This window comes from Lissotriton vulgaris, chromosome 8 (genome assembly GCF_964263255.1).
Source record: "Lissotriton vulgaris chromosome 8, aLisVul1.2, whole genome shotgun sequence".
NCBI lineage: Eukaryota > Metazoa > Chordata > Amphibia > Caudata > Salamandridae > Lissotriton > Lissotriton vulgaris.
Window position 1 is genome coordinate 1,492,118,051 of NC_141696.1, and position 18,608 is coordinate 1,492,136,658.

The following is an 18,608-nucleotide window of genomic DNA, read 5'->3' on the forward strand; positions in this document are numbered from 1 at the left end:
CAGGGATCACCTGTGTCTGTAACGTTGCCGCTGCGCCGATAGGCGCCGAGGTACCTCGAGTGAGCAGTCCCTCACAGTGGTGGAAAGGGCGGATAGGTTGCATAGCCTAGTGTGTGTGGGGAGGGGCTAAACTGGCGAGGCTTCTGTGCGTGTTCACTTGCCTCTTGTTTATGAAGGGTCAGAGACCGATTAGCGCAGCAAATGAGGAGAAAGCAGTCGGTGGTACCTCTTTGGGTGAATGTATTGTGCTTTTCCAGCACTGCAGCTGCGTAAAGGCCCAGAAGAGTTGTCTCGAGTGACCACGTGTGTCTGTAACTTTGCCACCGCGCCGTTTGGCGCCAAGGTCCCTCGAGTGAGCTGTCCATCACAGTGGGGGAAAGGGCGGGAAGAGGTTGCATAGCCTAGTGTGTGGGGCGGGGCCAAACGGGCGGGGCTTCTGTACGAGTTCACATGCCTCTTGTTTATAAAGGGTCAGAGACCATCAGAGCATCAGATGAGGAGAAATCAGCCTCCTGGTCACTGGAAGTACAGGAGGATTGCGCTCGAGAAACTCGTGGATGGCTAGACCTCCATCACGGATTACAGCTAATTGTAGACTGTAGCCTCGACCTTGCTCACTAGGTTCTTGGGCTGATTATAATGCGTTACTGAAGTTTAGCTTCATCCGGGGCACGTGCTGTTTCTTTTGTATCTGTAAGTGCTTCCTGTTGAGGTTTAATTTTTGAAACAGGAGCATCGTGCCAAATAGAATCCTGCCTGCATAATTATCCACGAAGATGCCACCATGTTGTGCCATACCTCTACTCAACTGGAGTACTTTCTACTGGGTAGTCAGTAAGTGCTACCTCGTTGGGTAAATGTATGGTGCTTTTCCTACACTACAGCTGCGTAAAGGCCCGGAAGAGAAGTCTTCAGTGATCACCTGTGTCTGTGACTTTGCCACTGCGCTGATAGGCGCCGAGGTACCTCGAGTGAGCTGTCCATCACAGTGGGGGAAAGGGCGGGATAGGTTGCATAGCCTAGTGTGTGTGGGGAGGGGCCAAACTGGCGAGGCTTCTGTGCGTGTTCACTTGCCTCTTGTTTATGAAGGGTCAGAGACCGATTAGCGCAGCAAATGAGGAGAAAGCAGTCGGTGGTACCTCTTTGGGTGAATGTATTGTGCTTTTCCAGCACTGCAGCTGCGTAAAGGCCCAGAAGAGTTGTCTCGAGTGACCACGTGTGTCTGTAACTTTGCCACCGCGCCGTTTGGCGCCAAGGTCCCTCGAGTGAGCTGTCCATCACAGTGGGGGAAAGGGCGGGAAGAGGTTGCATAGCCTAGTGTGTGGGGCGGGGCCAAACGGGCCGGGCTTCTGTATGAGTTCACATGCCTCTTGTTTATAAAGGGTCAGAGACCATCAGAGCATCAGATGAGGAGAAATCAGCCTCCTGGTCACTGGAAGTACAGGAGGATTGCGCTCGAGAAACTCGTGGATGCCTAGACCTCCATCACGGATTACAGCTAATTGTAGACTGTAGCCTCGACCTTGCTCACTAGGTTCTTGGGCTGATTATAATGCGTTACTGAAGTTTAGCTTCATCCGGGGCACGTGCTGTTTCTTTTGTATCTGTAAGTGCTTCCTGTTGAGGTTTAATTTTTGAAACAGGAGCATCGTGCCAAATAGAATCCTGCCTGCATATTTATCCACGAAGATGCCACCATGTTGTGCCATACCTCTACTCAACTGGAGTACTTTCTACTGGGTAGTCAGTAAGTGCTACCTCGTTGGGTAAATGTATGGTGCTTTTCCTACACTACAGCTGCGTAAAGGCCCAGAAGAGAAGTCTTCAGTGATCACCTGTGTCTGTGACTTTGCCACTGCGCTGATAGGCGCCGAGGTACCTCGAGTGAGCTGTCCATCAAAGTGGGGGAAAGGGCGGGATAGGTTGCATAGCCTAGTCTGTGTGGGGAGGGGTTAAACTGGCGAGGCTTCTGTGCGAGTTCACATGCCTCTTGTTTATGAAGGGTCAGAGACCGATCAGCTCAGTAAATGATAAGAAAGCAGTCGGTGGTACCTCTTTGGGTGAATGTATTGTGCTTTTCCAGCACTGCAGCTGCGTAAAGGCCCAGAAGAGAAGTCTTCAGTGATCACCTGTGTCTGTGACTTTGCCACTGCGCTGATAGGCGCCGAGGTACCTCGAGTGAGCTGTCCATCACAGTGGGGGAAAGGGCGGGATAGGTTGCATAGCCTAGTCAGTGACTTTGCCACTGCGCTGATAGACGCCGAGGTACCTCGAGTGAGCTGTCCATCACAGTGGGGGAAAGGGCGGGATAGGTTGCATAGCCTAGTCTGTGTGGGGAGGGGTTAAACTGGCGAGGCTTCTGTGGGAGTTCACATGCCTCTTGTTTATGAAGGGTCAGAGACCGATCAGCTCAGTAAATGATAAGAAAGCAGTCGGTGGTACCTCTTTGGGTAAATGTATTGTGCTTTTCCAGCACTGCAGCTGCGTGAAGGCCCAGAAGAGAAGTCTTCAGTGATCACCTGTGTCTGTGACTTTCCCACTGCGCTGATAGGCGCCGAGGTACCTCGAGTGAGCGAGTGAGCTGTCCATCACAGTGGGGGAAAGGGCGGGATAGGTTGCATAGCCTAGTCTGTGTGGGGAGGGGTTAAACTGGCGAGGCTTCTGTGCGAGTTCACATGCCTCTTGTTTATGAAGGGTCAGAGACCGATCAGCTCAGTAAATGATAAGAAAGCAGTCGGTGGTACCTCTTTGGGTAAATGTATTGCGCTTTTCCCGCACTGCAGCTGCGTGAAGGCCCAGAAGAGTTGTATTCAGTGATCACCTGTGTCTGTGACTTTGCCACTGCGCCGATATGCGCCGAGGTACCTCGAGGGAGCTGTCCATCAAAGTGGGGTAAAGGGCTGGATAGGTTGCATAGCCTAGTGTGTGTGGGGAGGGGCCAAACTGGCGAGGCTTCTGTGCGTGTTCACTTGCCTCTTGTTTATGAAGGGTCAGAGACTGATCAGCTCAGTAAATGATAAGAAAGCAGTCGGTGGTACCTCTTTGGGTAAATGTATTGTGCTCTTCCAGCACTGCAGCTGCGTGAAGGCCCAGAAGAGTTGTCTCGAGTGACCACGTGTGTCTGTAACTTTGCCACCGCGCCGTTTGGCGCCAAGGTCCCTCGAGTGAACTGTCCATCACAGTGGGGGAAAGGGCGGGAAGAGGTTGCATAGCCTAGTGTGTGGGGCGGGGCCAAACGGGCGGGGCTTCTGTACGAGTTCACATGCCTCTTGTTTATAAAGGGTCAGAGACCATCAGAGCATCAGATGAGGAGAAATCAGCCTCCTGGTCACTGGAAGTACAGGAGGATTGCGCTCGAGAAACTCGTGGATGCCTAGACCTCCATCACGGATTACAGCTAATTGTAGACTGTAGCCTCGACCTTGCTCACTAGGTTCTTGGGCTGATTATAATGCGTTACTGAAGTTTAGCTTCATCCGGGGCACGTGCTGTTTCTTTTGTATCTGTAAGTGCTTCCTGTTGAGGTTTAATTTTTGAAACAGGAGCATCGTGCCAAAATGAATCCTGCCTGCATATTTATCCACGAAGATGCCACCATGTTGTGCCATACCTCTACTCAACTGGAGTACTTTCTACTGGGTAGTCAGTAAGTGCTACCTCGTTGGGTAAATGTATGGTGCTTTTCCTACACTACAGCTGCGTAAAGGCCCAGAAGAGAAGTCTTCAGTGATCACCTGTGTCTGTGACTTTGCCACTGCGCTGATAGGCGCCGAGGTACCTCGAGTGAGCTGTCCATCACAGTGGGGGAAAGGGCGGGATAGGTTGCATAGCCTAGTCTGTGTGGGGAGGGGTTAAACTGGCGAGGCTTCTGTGCGAGTTCACATGCCTCTTGTTTATGAAGGGTCAGAGACCGATCAGCTCAGTAAATGATAAGAATGCAGTCGGTGGTACCTCTTTGGGTGAATATATTGTGCTTTTCCAGCACTGCAGCTGCGTGAAGGCCCAGAAGAGTTGTATTCAGGGATCACCTGTGTCTGTAACGTTGCCGCTGCGCCGATAGGCGCCGAGGTACCTCGAGTGAGCAGTCCCTCACAGTGGTGGAAAGGGCGGATAGGTTGCATAGCCTAGTGTGTGTGGGGAGGGGCTAAACTGGCGAGGCTTCTGTGCGTGTTCACTTGCCTCTTGTTTATGAAGGGTCAGAGACCGATTAGCGCAGCAAATGAGGAGAAAGCAGTCGGTGGTACCTCTTTGGGTGAATGTATTGTGCTTTTCCAGCACTGCAGCTGCGTAAAGGCCCAGAAGAGTTGTCTCGAGTGACCACGTGTGTCTGTAACTTTGCCACCGCGCCGTTTGGCGCCAAGGTCCCTCGAGTGAGCTGTCCATCACAGTGGGGGAAAGGGCGGGAAGAGGTTGCATAGCCTAGTGTGTGGGGCGGGGCCAAACGGGCGGGGCTTCTGTACGAGTTCACATGCCTCTTGTTTATAAAGGGTCAGAGACCATCAGAGCATCAGATGAGGAGAAATCAGCCTCCTGGTCACTGGAAGTACAGGAGGATTGCGCTCGAGAAACTCGTGGATGCCTAGACCTCCATCACGGATTACAGCTAATTGTAGACTGTAGCCTCGACCTTGCTCACTAGGTTCTTGGGCTGATTATAATGCGTTACTGAAGTTTAGCTTCATCCGGGGCACGTGCTGTTTCTTTTGTATCTGTAAGTGCTTCCTGTTGAGGTTTAATTTTTGAAACAGGAGCATCGTGCCAAATAGAATCCTGCCTGCATATTTATCCACGAAGATGCCACCATGTTGTGCCATACCTCTACTCAACTGGAGTACTTTCTACTGGGTAGTCAGTAAGTGCTACCTCGTTGGGTAAATGTATGGTGCTTTTCCTACACTACAGCTGCGTAAAGGCCCAGAAGAGAAGTCTTCAGTGATCACCTGTGTCTGTGACTTTGCCACTGCGCTGATAGGCGCCGAGGTACCTCGAGTGAGCTGTCCATCACAGTGGGGGAAAGGGCGGGATAGGTTGCATAGCCTAGTCTGTGTGGGGAGGGGTTAAACTGGCGAGGCTTCTGTGCGAGTTCACATGCCTCTTGTTTATGAAGGGTCAGAGACCGATCAGCTCAGTAAATGATAAGAAAGCAGTCGGTGGTACCTCTTTGGGTGAATGTATTGTGCTTTTCCAGCACTGCAGCTGCGTAAAGGCCCAGAAGAGAAGTCTTCAGTGATCACCTGTGTCTGTGACTTTGCCACTGCGCTGATAGGCGCCGAGGTACCTCGAGTGAGCTGTCCATCACAGTGGGGGAAAGGGCGGGATAGGTTGCATAGCCTAGTCTGTGTGGGGAGGGGTTAAACTGGCGAGGCTTCTGTGCGAGTTCACATGCCTCTTGTTTATGAAGGGTCAGAGACCGATCAGCTCAGTAAATGATAAGAAAGCAGTCGGTGGTACCTCTTTGGGTAAATGTATTGCGCTTTTCCAGCACTGCAGCTGCGTGAAGGCCCAGAAGAGTTGTATTCAGTGATCACCTGTGTCTGTGACTTTGCCACTGCGCCGATATGCGCCGAGGTACCTCGAGGGAGCTGTCCATCAAAGTGGGGTAAAGGGCTGGATAGGTTGCATAGCCTAGTGTGTGTGGGGAGGGGCCAAACTGGCGAGGCTTCTGTGCGTGTTCACTTGCCTCTTGTTTATGAAGGGTCAGAGACTGATCAGCTCAGTAAATGATAAGAAAGCAGTCGGTGGTACCTCTTTGGGTAAATGTATTGTGCTTTTCCAGCACTGCAGCTGTGTGAAGGCCCAGAAGAGTTGTCTCGAGTGACCACGTGTGTCTGTAACTTTGCCACTGCGCCGTTTGGCGCCAAGGTCCCTCGAGTGAGCTGTCCATCACAGTGGGGGAAAGGGCGGGAAGAGGTTGCATAGCCTAGTGTGTGGGGCGGGGCCAAACGGGCGGGGCTTCTGTACGAGTTCACATGCCTCTTGTTTATAAAGGGTCAGAGACCATCAGAGCATCAGATGAGGAGAAATCAGACTCCTGGTCACTGGAAGTACAGGAGGATTGCGCTCGAGAAACTCGTGGATGCCTAGACCTCCATCACGGATTACAGCTAATTGTAGACTGTAGCCTCGACCTTGCTCACTAGGTTCTTGGGCTGATTATAATGCGTTACTGAAGTTTAGCTTCATCCGGGTCACGTGCTGTTTCTTTTGTATCTGTAAGTGCTTCCTGTTGAGGTTTAATTTTTGAAACAGGAGCATCGTGCCAAATAGAATCCTGCCTGCATATTTATCCACGAAGATGCCACCATGTTGTGCCATACCTCTACTCAACTGGAGTACTTTCTACTGGGTAGTCAGTAAGTGCTACCTCGTTGGGTAAATGTATGGTGCTTTTCCTACACTACAGCTGCGTAAAGGCCCAGAAGAGAAGTCTTCAGTGATCACCTGTGTCTGTGACTTTGCCACTGCGCTGATAGGCGCCGAGGTACCTCGAGTGAGCTGTCCATCACAGTGGGGGAAAGGGCGGGATAGGTTGCATAGCCTAGTCTGTGTGGGGAGGGGTTAAACTGGCGAGGCTTCTGTGCGAGTTCAAATGCCTCTTGTTTATGAAGGGTCAGAGACCGATCAGCTCAGTAAATGATAAGAAAGCAGTCGGTGGTACCTCTTTGGGTGAATGTATTGTGCTTTTCCAGCACTGCAGCTGCGTAAAGGCCCAGAAGAGTTGTATTCAGGGATCACCTGTGTCTGTGACTTTGCCACTGCGCTGATAGGCGCCGAGGTACCTCGAGTGAGCTGTCCATCACAGTGGGGGAAAGGGCGGGATAGGTTGCATAGCCTAGTCAGTGACTTTGCCACTGCGCTGATAGACGCCGAGGTACCTCGAGTGAGCTGTCCATCACAGTGGGGGAAAGGGCGGGATAGGTTGCATAGCCTAGTCTGTGTGGGGAGGGGTTAAACTGGCGAGGCTTCTGTGGGAGTTCACATGCCTCTTGTTTATGAAGGGTCAGAGACCGATCAGCTCAGTAAATGATAAGAAAGCAGTCGGTGGTACCTCTTTGGGTAAATGTATTGTGCTTTTCCAGCACTGCAGCTGCGTGAAGGCCCAGAAGAGAAGTCTTCAGTGATCACCTGTGTCTGTGACTTTCCCACTGCGCTGATAGGCGCCGAGGTACCTCGAGTGAGCGAGTGAGCTGTCCATCACAGTGGGGGAAAGGGCGGGATAGGTTGCATAGCCTAGTCTGTGTGGGGAGGGGTTAAACTGGCGAGGCTTCTGTGCGAGTTCACATGCCTCTTGTTTATGAAGGGTCAGAGACCGATCAGCTCAGTAAATGATAAGAAAGCAGTCGGTGGTACCTCTTTGGGTAAATGTATTGCGCTTTTCCCGCACTGCAGCTGCGTGAAGGCCCAGAAGAGTTGTATTCAGTGATCACCTGTGTCTGTGACTTTGCCACTGCGCCGATATGCGCCGAGGTACCTCGAGGGAGCTGTCCATCAAAGTGGGGTAAAGGGCTGGATAGGTTGCATAGCCTAGTGTGTGTGGGGAGGGGCCAAACTGGCGAGGCTTCTGTGCGTGTTCACTTGCCTCTTGTTTATGAAGGGTCAGAGACTGATCAGCTCAGTAAATGATAAGAAAGCAGTCGGTGGTACCTCTTTGGGTAAATGTATTGTGCTCTTCCAGCACTGCAGCTGCGTGAAGGCCCAGAAGAGTTGTCTCGAGTGACCACGTGTGTCTGTAACTTTGCCACCGCGCCGTTTGGCGCCAAGGTCCCTCGAGTGAGCTGTCCATCACAGTGGGGGAAAGGGCGGGAAGAGGTTGCATAGCCTAGTGTGTGGGGCGGGGCCAAACGGGCGGGGCTTCTGTACGAGTTCACATGCCTCTTGTTTATAAAGGGTCAGAGACCATCAGAGCATCAGATGAGGAGAAATCAGCCTCCTGGTCACTGGAAGTACAGGAGGATTGCGCTCGAGAAACTCGTGGATGCCTAGACCTCCATCACGGATTACAGCTAATTGTAGACTGTAGCCTCGACCTTGCTCACTAGGTTCTTGGGCTGATTATAATGCGTTACTGAAGTTTAGCTTCATCCGGGGCACGTGCTGTTTCTTTTGTATCTGTAAGTGCTTCCTGTTGAGGTTTAATTTTTGAAACAGGAGCATCGTGCCAAAATGAATCCTGCCTGCATATTTATCCACGAAGATGCCACCATGTTGTGCCATACCTCTACTCAACTGGAGTACTTTCTACTGGGTAGTCAGTAAGTGCTACCTCGTTGGGTAAATGTATGGTGCTTTTCCTACACTACAGCTGCGTAAAGGCCCAGAAGAGAAGTCTTCAGTGATCACCTGTGTCTGTGACTTTGCCACTGCGCTGATAGGCGCCGAGGTACCTCGAGTGAGCTGTCCATCACAGTGGGGGAAAGGGCGGGATAGGTTGCATAGCCTAGTCTGTGTGGGGAGGGGTTAAACTGGCGAGGCTTCTGTGCGAGTTCACATGCCTCTTGTTTATGAAGGGTCAGAGACCGATCAGCTCAGTAAATGATAAGAAAGCAGTCGGTGGTACCTCTTTGGGTGAATATATTGTGCTTTTCCAGCACTGCAGCTGCGTGAAGGCCCAGAAGAGTTGTATTCAGGGATCACCTGTGTCTGTAACGTTGCCGCTGCGCCGATAGGCGCCGAGGTACCTCGAGTGAGCAGTCCCTCACAGTGGTGGAAAGGGCGGATAGGTTGCATAGCCTAGTGTGTGTGGGGAGGGGCTAAACTGGCGAGGCTTCTGTGCGTGTTCACTTGCCTCTTGTTTATGAAGGGTCAGAGACCGATTAGCGCAGCAAATGAGGAGAAAGCAGTCGGTGGTACCTCTTTGGGTGAATGTATTGTGCTTTTCCAGCACTGCAGCTGCGTAAAGGCCCAGAAGAGTTGTCTCGAGTGACCACGTGTGTCTGTAACTTTGCCACCGCGCCGTTTGGCGCCAAGGTCCCTCGAGTGAGCTGTCCATCACAGTGGGGGAAAGGGCGGGAAGAGGTTGCATAGCCTAGTGTGTGGGGCGGGGCCAAACGGGCCGGGCTTCTGTATGAGTTCACATGCCTCTTGTTTATAAAGGGTCAGAGACCATCAGAGCATCAGATGAGGAGAAATCAGCCTCCTGGTCACTGGAAGTACAGGAGGATTGCGCTCGAGAAACTCGTGGATGCCTAGACCTCCATCACGGATTACAGCTAATTGTAGACTGTAGCCTCGACCTTGCTCACTAGGTTCTTGGGCTGATTATAATGCGTTACTGAAGTTTAGCTTCATCCGGGGCACGTGCTGTTTCTTTTGTATCTGTAAGTGCTTCCTGTTGAGGTTTAATTTTTGAAACAGGAGCATCGTGCCAAATAGAATCCTGCCTGCATATTTATCCACGAAGATGCCACCATGTTGTGCCATACCTCTACTCAACTGGAGTACTTTCTACTGGGTAGTCAGTAAGTGCTACCTCGTTGGGTAAATGTATGGTGCTTTTCCTACACTACAGCTGCGTAAAGGCCCAGAAGAGAAGTCTTCAGTGATCACCTGTGTCTGTGACTTTGCCACTGCGCTGATAGGCGCCGAGGTACCTCGAGTGAGCTGTCCATCAAAGTGGGGGAAAGGGCGGGATAGGTTGCATAGCCTAGTCTGTGTGGGGAGGGGTTAAACTGGCGAGGCTTCTGTGCAAGTTCACATGCCTCTTGTTTATGAAGGGTCAGAGACCGATCAGCTCAGTAAATGATAAGAAAGCAGTCGGTGGTACCTCTTTGGGTGAATGTATTGTGCTTTTCCAGCACTGCAGCTGCGTAAAGGCCCAGAAGAGAAGTCTTCAGTGATCACCTGTGTCTGTGACTTTGCCACTGCGCTGATAGGCGCCGAGGTACCTCGAGTGAGCTGTCCATCACAGTGGGGGAAAGGGCGGGATAGGTTGCATAGCCTAGTCAGTGACTTTGCCACTGCGCTGATAGACGCCGAGGTACCTCGAGTGAGCTGTCCATCACAGTGGGGGAAAGGGCGGGATAGGTTGCATAGCCTAGTCTGTGTGGGGAGGGGTTAAACTGGCGAGGCTTCTGTGGGAGTTCACATGCCTCTTGTTTATGAAGGGTCAGAGACCGATCAGCTCAGTAAATGATAAGAAAGCAGTCGGTGGTACCTCTTTGGGTAAATGTATTGTGCTTTTCCAGCACTGCAGCTGCGTGAAGGCCCAGAAGAGAAGTCTTCAGTGATCACCTGTGTCTGTGACTTTCCCACTGCGCTGATAGGCGCCGAGGTACCTCGAGTGAGCGAGTGAGCTGTCCATCACAGTGGGGGAAAGGGCGGGATAGGTTGCATAGCCTAGTCTGTGTGGGGAGGGGTTAAACTGGCGAGGCTTCTGTGCGAGTTCACATGCCTCTTGTTTATGAAGGGTCAGAGACCGATCAGCTCAGTAAATGATAAGAAAGCAGTCGGTGGTACCTCTTTGGGTAAATGTATTGCGCTTTTCCCGCACTGCAGCTGCGTGAAGGCCCAGAAGAGTTGTATTCAGTGATCACCTGTGTCTGTGACTTTGCCACTGCGCCGATATGCGCCGAGGTACCTCGAGGGAGCTGTCCATCAAAGTGGGGTAAAGGGCTGGATAGGTTGCATAGCCTAGTGTGTGTGGGGAGGGGCCAAACTGGCGAGGCTTCTGTGCGTGTTCACTTGCCTCTTGTTTATGAAGGGTCAGAGACTGATCAGCTCAGTAAATGATAAGAAAGCAGTCGGTGGTACCTCTTTGGGTAAATGTATTGTGCTTTTCCAGCACTGCAGCTGTGTGAAGGCCCAGAAGAGTTGTCTCGAGGCACCACGTGTGTCTGTAACTTTGCCACCGCGCCGTTTGGCGCCAAGGTCCCTCGAGTGAGCTGTCCATCACAGTGGGGGAAAGGGCGGGAAGAGGTTGCATAGCCTAGTGTGTGGGGCGGGGCCAAACGGGCGGGGCTTCTGTACGAGTTCACATGCCTCTTGTTTATAAAGGGTCAGAGACCATCAGAGCATCAGATGAGGAGAAATCAGCCTCCTGGTCACTGGAAGTACAGGAGGATTGCGCTCGAGAAACTCGTGGATGGCTAGACCTCCATCACGGATTACAGCTAATTGTAGACTGTAGCCTCGACCTTGCTCACTAGGTTCTTGGGCTGATTATAATGCGTTACTGAAGTTTAGCTTCATCCGGGGCACGTGCTGTTTCTTTTGTATCTGTAAGTGCTTCCTGTTGAGGTTTAATTTTTGAAACAGGAGCATCGTGCCAAATAGAATCCTGCCTGCATAATTATCCACGAAGATGCCACCATGTTGTGCCATACCTCTACTCAACTGGAGTACTTTCTACTGGGTAGTCAGTAAGTGCTACCTCGTTGGGTAAATGTATGGTGCTTTTCCTACACTACAGCTGCGTAAAGGCCCGGAAGAGAAGTCTTCAGTGATCACCTGTGTCTGTGACTTTGCCACTGCGCTGATAGGCGCCGAGGTACCTCGAGTGAGCTGTCCATCACAGTGGGGGAAAGGGCGGGATAGGTTGCATAGCCTAGTGTGTGTGGGGAGGGGCCAAACTGGCGAGGCTTCTGTGCGTGTTCACTTGCCTCTTGTTTATGAAGGGTCAGAGACCGATTAGCGCAGCAAATGAGGAGAAAGCAGTCGGTGGTACCTCTTTGGGTGAATGTATTGTGCTTTTCCAGCACTGCAGCTGCGTAAAGGCCCAGAAGAGTTGTCTCGAGTGACCACGTGTGTCTGTAACTTTGCCACCGCGCCGTTTGGCGCCAAGGTCCCTCGAGTGAGCTGTCCATCACAGTGGGGGAAAGGGCGGGAAGAGGTTGCATAGCCTAGTGTGTGGGGCGGGGCCAAACGGGCCGGGCTTCTGTATGAGTTCACATGCCTCTTGTTTATAAAGGGTCAGAGACCATCAGAGCATCAGATGAGGAGAAATCAGCCTCCTGGTCACTGGAAGTACAGGAGGATTGCGCTCGAGAAACTCGTGGATGCCTAGACCTCCATCACGGATTACAGCTAATTGTAGACTGTAGCCTCGACCTTGCTCACTAGGTTCTTGGGCTGATTATAATGCGTTACTGAAGTTTAGCTTCATCCGGGGCACGTGCTGTTTCTTTTGTATCTGTAAGTGCTTCCTGTTGAGGTTTAATTTTTGAAACAGGAGCATCGTGCCAAATAGAATCCTGCCTGCATATTTATCCACGAAGATGCCACCATGTTGTGCCATACCTCTACTCAACTGGAGTACTTTCTACTGGGTAGTCAGTAAGTGCTACCTCGTTGGGTAAATGTATGGTGCTTTTCCTACACTACAGCTGCGTAAAGGCCCAGAAGAGAAGTCTTCAGTGATCACCTGTGTCTGTGACTTTGCCACTGCGCTGATAGGCGCCGAGGTACCTCGAGTGAGCTGTCCATCAAAGTGGGGGAAAGGGCGGGATAGGTTGCATAGCCTAGTCTGTGTGGGGAGGGGTTAAACTGGCGAGGCTTCTGTGCGAGTTCACATGCCTCTTGTTTATGAAGGGTCAGAGACCGATCAGCTCAGTAAATGATAAGAAAGCAGTCGGTGGTACCTCTTTGGGTGAATGTATTGTGCTTTTCCAGCACTGCAGCTGCGTAAAGGCCCAGAAGAGAAGTCTTCAGTGATCACCTGTGTCTGTGACTTTGCCACTGCGCTGATAGGCGCCGAGGTACCTCGAGTGAGCTGTCCATCACAGTGGGGGAAAGGGCGGGATAGGTTGCATAGCCTAGTCAGTGACTTTGCCACTGCGCTGATAGACGCCGAGGTACCTCGAGTGAGCTGTCCATCACAGTGGGGGAAAGGGCGGGATAGGTTGCATAGCCTAGTCTGTGTGGGGAGGGGTTAAACTGGCGAGGCTTCTGTGGGAGTTCACATGCCTCTTGTTTATGAAGGGTCAGAGACCGATCAGCTCAGTAAATGATAAGAAAGCAGTCGGTGGTACCTCTTTGGGTAAATGTATTGTGCTTTTCCAGCACTGCAGCTGCGTGAAGGCCCAGAAGAGAAGTCTTCAGTGATCACCTGTGTCTGTGACTTTCCCACTGCGCTGATAGGCGCCGAGGTACCTCGAGTGAGCGAGTGAGCTGTCCATCACAGTGGGGGAAAGGGCGGGATAGGTTGCATAGCCTAGTCTGTGTGGGGAGGGGTTAAACTGGCGAGGCTTCTGTGCGAGTTCACATGCCTCTTGTTTATGAAGGGTCAGAGACCGATCAGCTCAGTAAATGATAAGAAAGCAGTCGGTGGTACCTCTTTGGGTAAATGTATTGCGCTTTTCCCGCACTGCAGCTGCGTGAAGGCCCAGAAGAGTTGTATTCAGTGATCACCTGTGTCTGTGACTTTGCCACTGCGCCGATATGCGCCGAGGTACCTCGAGGGAGCTGTCCATCAAAGTGGGGTAAAGGGCTGGATAGGTTGCATAGCCTAGTGTGTGTGGGGAGGGGCCAAACTGGCGAGGCTTCTGTGCGTGTTCACTTGCCTCTTGTTTATGAAGGGTCAGAGACTGATCAGCTCAGTAAATGATAAGAAAGCAGTCGGTGGTACCTCTTTGGGTAAATGTATTGTGCTCTTCCAGCACTGCAGCTGCGTGAAGGCCCAGAAGAGTTGTCTCGAGTGACCACGTGTGTCTGTAACTTTGCCACCGCGCCGTTTGGCGCCAAGGTCCCTCGAGTGAACTGTCCATCACAGTGGGGGAAAGGGCGGGAAGAGGTTGCATAGCCTAGTGTGTGGGGCGGGGCCAAACGGGCGGGGCTTCTGTACGAGTTCACATGCCTCTTGTTTATAAAGGGTCAGAGACCATCAGAGCATCAGATGAGGAGAAATCAGCCTCCTGGTCACTGGAAGTACAGGAGGATTGCGCTCGAGAAACTCGTGGATGCCTAGACCTCCATCACGGATTACAGCTAATTGTAGACTGTAGCCTCGACCTTGCTCACTAGGTTCTTGGGCTGATTATAATGCGTTACTGAAGTTTAGCTTCATCCGGGGCACGTGCTGTTTCTTTTGTATCTGTAAGTGCTTCCTGTTGAGGTTTAATTTTTGAAACAGGAGCATCGTGCCAAAATGAATCCTGCCTGCATATTTATCCACGAAGATGCCACCATGTTGTGCCATACCTCTACTCAACTGGAGTACTTTCTACTGGGTAGTCAGTAAGTGCTACCTCGTTGGGTAAATGTATGGTGCTTTTCCTACACTACAGCTGCGTAAAGGCCCAGAAGAGAAGTCTTCAGTGATCACCTGTGTCTGTGACTTTGCCACTGCGCTGATAGGCGCCGAGGTACCTCGAGTGAGCTGTCCATCACAGTGGGGGAAAGGGCGGGATAGGTTGCATAGCCTAGTCTGTGTGGGGAGGGGTTAAACTGGCGAGGCTTCTGTGCGAGTTCACATGCCTCTTGTTTATGAAGGGTCAGAGACCGATCAGCTCAGTAAATGATAAGAATGCAGTCGGTGGTACCTCTTTGGGTGAATATATTGTGCTTTTCCAGCACTGCAGCTGCGTGAAGGCCCAGAAGAGTTGTATTCAGGGATCACCTGTGTCTGTAACGTTGCCGCTGCGCCGATAGGCGCCGAGGTACCTCGAGTGAGCAGTCCCTCACAGTGGTGGAAAGGGCGGATAGGTTGCATAGCCTAGTGTGTGTGGGGAGGGGCTAAACTGGCGAGGCTTCTGTGCGTGTTCACTTGCCTCTTGTTTATGAAGGGTCAGAGACCGATTAGCGCAGCAAATGAGGAGAAAGCAGTCGGTGGTACCTCTTTGGGTGAATGTATTGTGCTTTTCCAGCACTGCAGCTGCGTAAAGGCCCAGAAGAGTTGTCTCGAGTGACCACGTGTGTCTGTAACTTTGCCACCGCGCCGTTTGGCGCCAAGGTCCCTCGAGTGAGCTGTCCATCACAGTGGGGGAAAGGGCGGGAAGAGGTTGCATAGCCTAGTGTGTGGGGCGGGGCCAAACGGGCGGGGCTTCTGTACGAGTTCACATGCCTCTTGTTTATAAAGGGTCAGAGACCATCAGAGCATCAGATGAGGAGAAATCAGCCTCCTGGTCACTGGAAGTACAGGAGGATTGCGCTCGAGAAACTCGTGGATGCCTAGACCTCCATCACGGATTACAGCTAATTGTAGACTGTAGCCTCGACCTTGCTCACTAGGTTCTTGGGCTGATTATAATGCGTTACTGAAGTTTAGCTTCATCCGGGGCACGTGCTGTTTCTTTTGTATCTGTAAGTGCTTCCTGTTGAGGTTTAATTTTTGAAACAGGAGCATCGTGCCAAATAGAATCCTGCCTGCATATTTATCCACGAAGATGCCACCATGTTGTGCCATACCTCTACTCAACTGGAGTACTTTCTACTGGGTAGTCAGTAAGTGCTACCTCGTTGGGTAAATGTATGGTGCTTTTCCTACACTACAGCTGCGTAAAGGCCCAGAAGAGAAGTCTTCAGTGATCACCTGTGTCTGTGACTTTGCCACTGCGCTGATAGGCGCCGAGGTACCTCGAGTGAGCTGTCCATCACAGTGGGGGAAAGGGCGGGATAGGTTGCATAGCCTAGTCTGTGTGGGGAGGGGTTAAACTGGCGAGGCTTCTGTGCGAGTTCACATGCCTCTTGTTTATGAAGGGTCAGAGACCGATCAGCTCAGTAAATGATAAGAAAGCAGTCGGTGGTACCTCTTTGGGTGAATGTATTGTGCTTTTCCAGCACTGCAGCTGCGTAAAGGCCCAGAAGAGAAGTCTTCAGTGATCACCTGTGTCTGTGACTTTGCCACTGCGCTGATAGGCGCCGAGGTACCTCGAGTGAGCTGTCCATCACAGTGGGGGAAAGGGCGGGATAGGTTGCATAGCCTAGTCTGTGTGGGGAGGGGTTAAACTGGCGAGGCTTCTGTGCGAGTTCACATGCCTCTTGTTTATGAAGGGTCAGAGACCGATCAGCTCAGTAAATGATAAGAAAGCAGTCGGTGGTACCTCTTTGGGTGAATGTATTGTGCTTTTCCAGCACTGCAGCTGCGTAAAGGCCCAGAAGAGAAGTCTTCAGTGATCACCTGTGTCTGTGACTTTGCCACTGCGCTGATATGCGCCGAGGTACCTCGAGGGAGCTGTCCATCAAAGTGGGGTAAAGGGCTGGATAGGTTGCATAGCCTAGTGTGTGTGGGGAGGGGCCAAACTGGCGAGGCTTCTGTGCGTGTTCACTTGCCTCTTGTTTATGAAGGGTCAGAGACTGATCAGCTCAGTAAATGATAAGAAAGCAGTCGGTGGTACCTCTTTGGGTAAATGTATTGTGCTTTTCCAGCACTGCAGCTGTGTGAAGGCCCAGAAGAGTTGTCTCGAGTGACCACGTGTGTCTGTAACTTTGCCACTGCGCCGTTTGGCGCCAAGGTCCCTCGAGTGAGCTGTCCATCACAGTGGGGGAAAGGGCGGAAGATATTGCATAGCCTAGTGTGTGGGGCGGGGCCAAACGGGCGGGGCTTCTGTGCGAGTTCACATGCCTCTTGTTTATGAAGGGTCAGAGACCGATCAGCTCAGTAAATGATAAGAAAGCAGTCGGTGGTACCTCTTTGGGTGAATATATTGTGCTTTTCCAGCACTGCAGCTGCGTGAAGGCCCAGAAGAGTTGTATTCAGGGATCACCTGTGTCTGTAACGTTGCCGCTGCGCCGATAGGCGCCGAGGTACCTCGAGTGAGCAGTCCATCACAGTGGTGGAAAGGGCGGATAGGTTGCATAGCCTAGTGTGTGTGGGGAGGGGCTAAACTGGCGAGGCTTCTGTGCGTGTTCACTTGCCTCTTGTTTATGAAGGGTCAGAGACCGATTAGCGCAGAAAATGAGGAGAAAGCAGTCGGTGGTACCTCTTTGGGTGAATGTATTGTGCTTTTCCAGCACTGCAGCTGCGTAAAGGCCCAGAAGAGTTGTCTCGAGTGACCACGTGTGTCTGTAACTTTGCCACCGCGCCGTTTGGCGCCAAGGTCCCTCGAGTGAGCTGTCCATCACAGTGGGGGAAAGGGCGGGAAGAGGTTGCATAGCCTAGTGTGTGGGGCGGGGCCAAACGGGCGGGGCTTCTGTACGAGTTCACATGCCTCTTGTTTATAAAGGGTCAGAGACCATCAGAGCATCAGATGAGGAGAAATCAGCCTCCTGGTCACTGGAAGTACAGGAGGATTGCGCTCGAGAAACTCGTGGATGCCTAGACCTCCATCACGGATTACAGCTAATTGTAGACTGTAGCCTCGACCTTGCTCACTAGGTTCTTGGGCTGATTATAATGCGTTACTGAAGTTTAGCTTCATCCGGGGCACGTGCTGTTTCTTTTGTATCTGTAAGTGCTTCCTGTTGAGGTTTAATTTTTGAAACAGGAGCATCGTGCCAAATAGAATCCTGCCTGCATATTTATCCACGAAGATGCCACCATTTTGTGCCATACCTCTACTCAACTGGAGTACTTTCTCCTGGGTAGTCAGTAAGTGCTACCTCGTTGGGTAAATGTATGGTGCTTTTCCTACACTACAGCTGCGTAAAGGCCCAGAAGAGAAGTCTTCAGTGATCACCTGTGTCTGTGACTTTGCCACTGCGCTGATAGGCGCCGAGGTACCTCGAGTGAGCTGTCCATCACAGTGGGGGAAAGGGCGGGATAGGTTGCATAGCCTAGTCTGTGTGGGGAGGGGTTAAACTGGCGAGGCTTCTGTGCGAGTTCACATGCCTCTTGTTTATGAAGGGTCAGAGACCGATCAGCTCAGTAAATGATAAGAAAGCAGTCGGTGGTACCTCTTTGGGTGAATGTATTGTGCTTTTCCAGCACTGCAGCTGCGTAAAGGCCCAGAAGAGAAGTCTTCAGTGATCACCTGTGTCTGTGACTTTGCCACTGCGCTGATAGGCGCCGAGGTACCTCGAGTGAGCTGTCCATCACAGTGGGGGAAAGGGCGGGATAGGTTGCATAGCCTAGTCTGTGTGGGGAGGGGTTAAACTGGCGAGGCTTCTGTGCGAGTTCACATGCCTCTTGTTTATGAAGGGTCAGAGACCGATCAGCTCAGTAAATGATAAGAAAGCAGTCGGTGGTACCTCTTTGGGTAAATGTATTGCGCTTTTCCAGCACTGCAGCTGCGTGAAGGCCCAGAAGAGTTGTATTCAGTGATCACCTGTGTCTGTGACTTTGCCACTGCGCCGATATGCGCCGAGGTACCTCGAGGGAGCTGTCCATCAAAGTGGGGTAAAGGGCTGGATAGGTTGCATAGCCTAGTGTGTGTGGGGAGGGGCCAAACTGGCGAGGCTTCTGTGCGTGTTCACTTGCCTCTTGTTTATGAAGGGTCAGAGACTGATCAGCTCAGTAAATGATAAGAAAGCAGTCGGTGGTACCTCTTTGGGTGAATGTATTGTGCTTTTCCAGCACTGCAGCTGCGTAAAGGCCCAGAAGAGTTGTCTCGAGTGACCACGTGTGTCTGTAACTTTGCCACCGCGCCGTTTGGCGCCAAGGTCCCTCGAGTGAGCTGTCCATCACAGTGGGGGAAAGGGCGGGAAGAGGTTGCATAGCCTAGTGTGTGGGGCGGGGCCAAACGGGCCGGGCTTCTGTACGAGTTCACATGCCTCTTGTTTATAAAGGGTCAGAGACC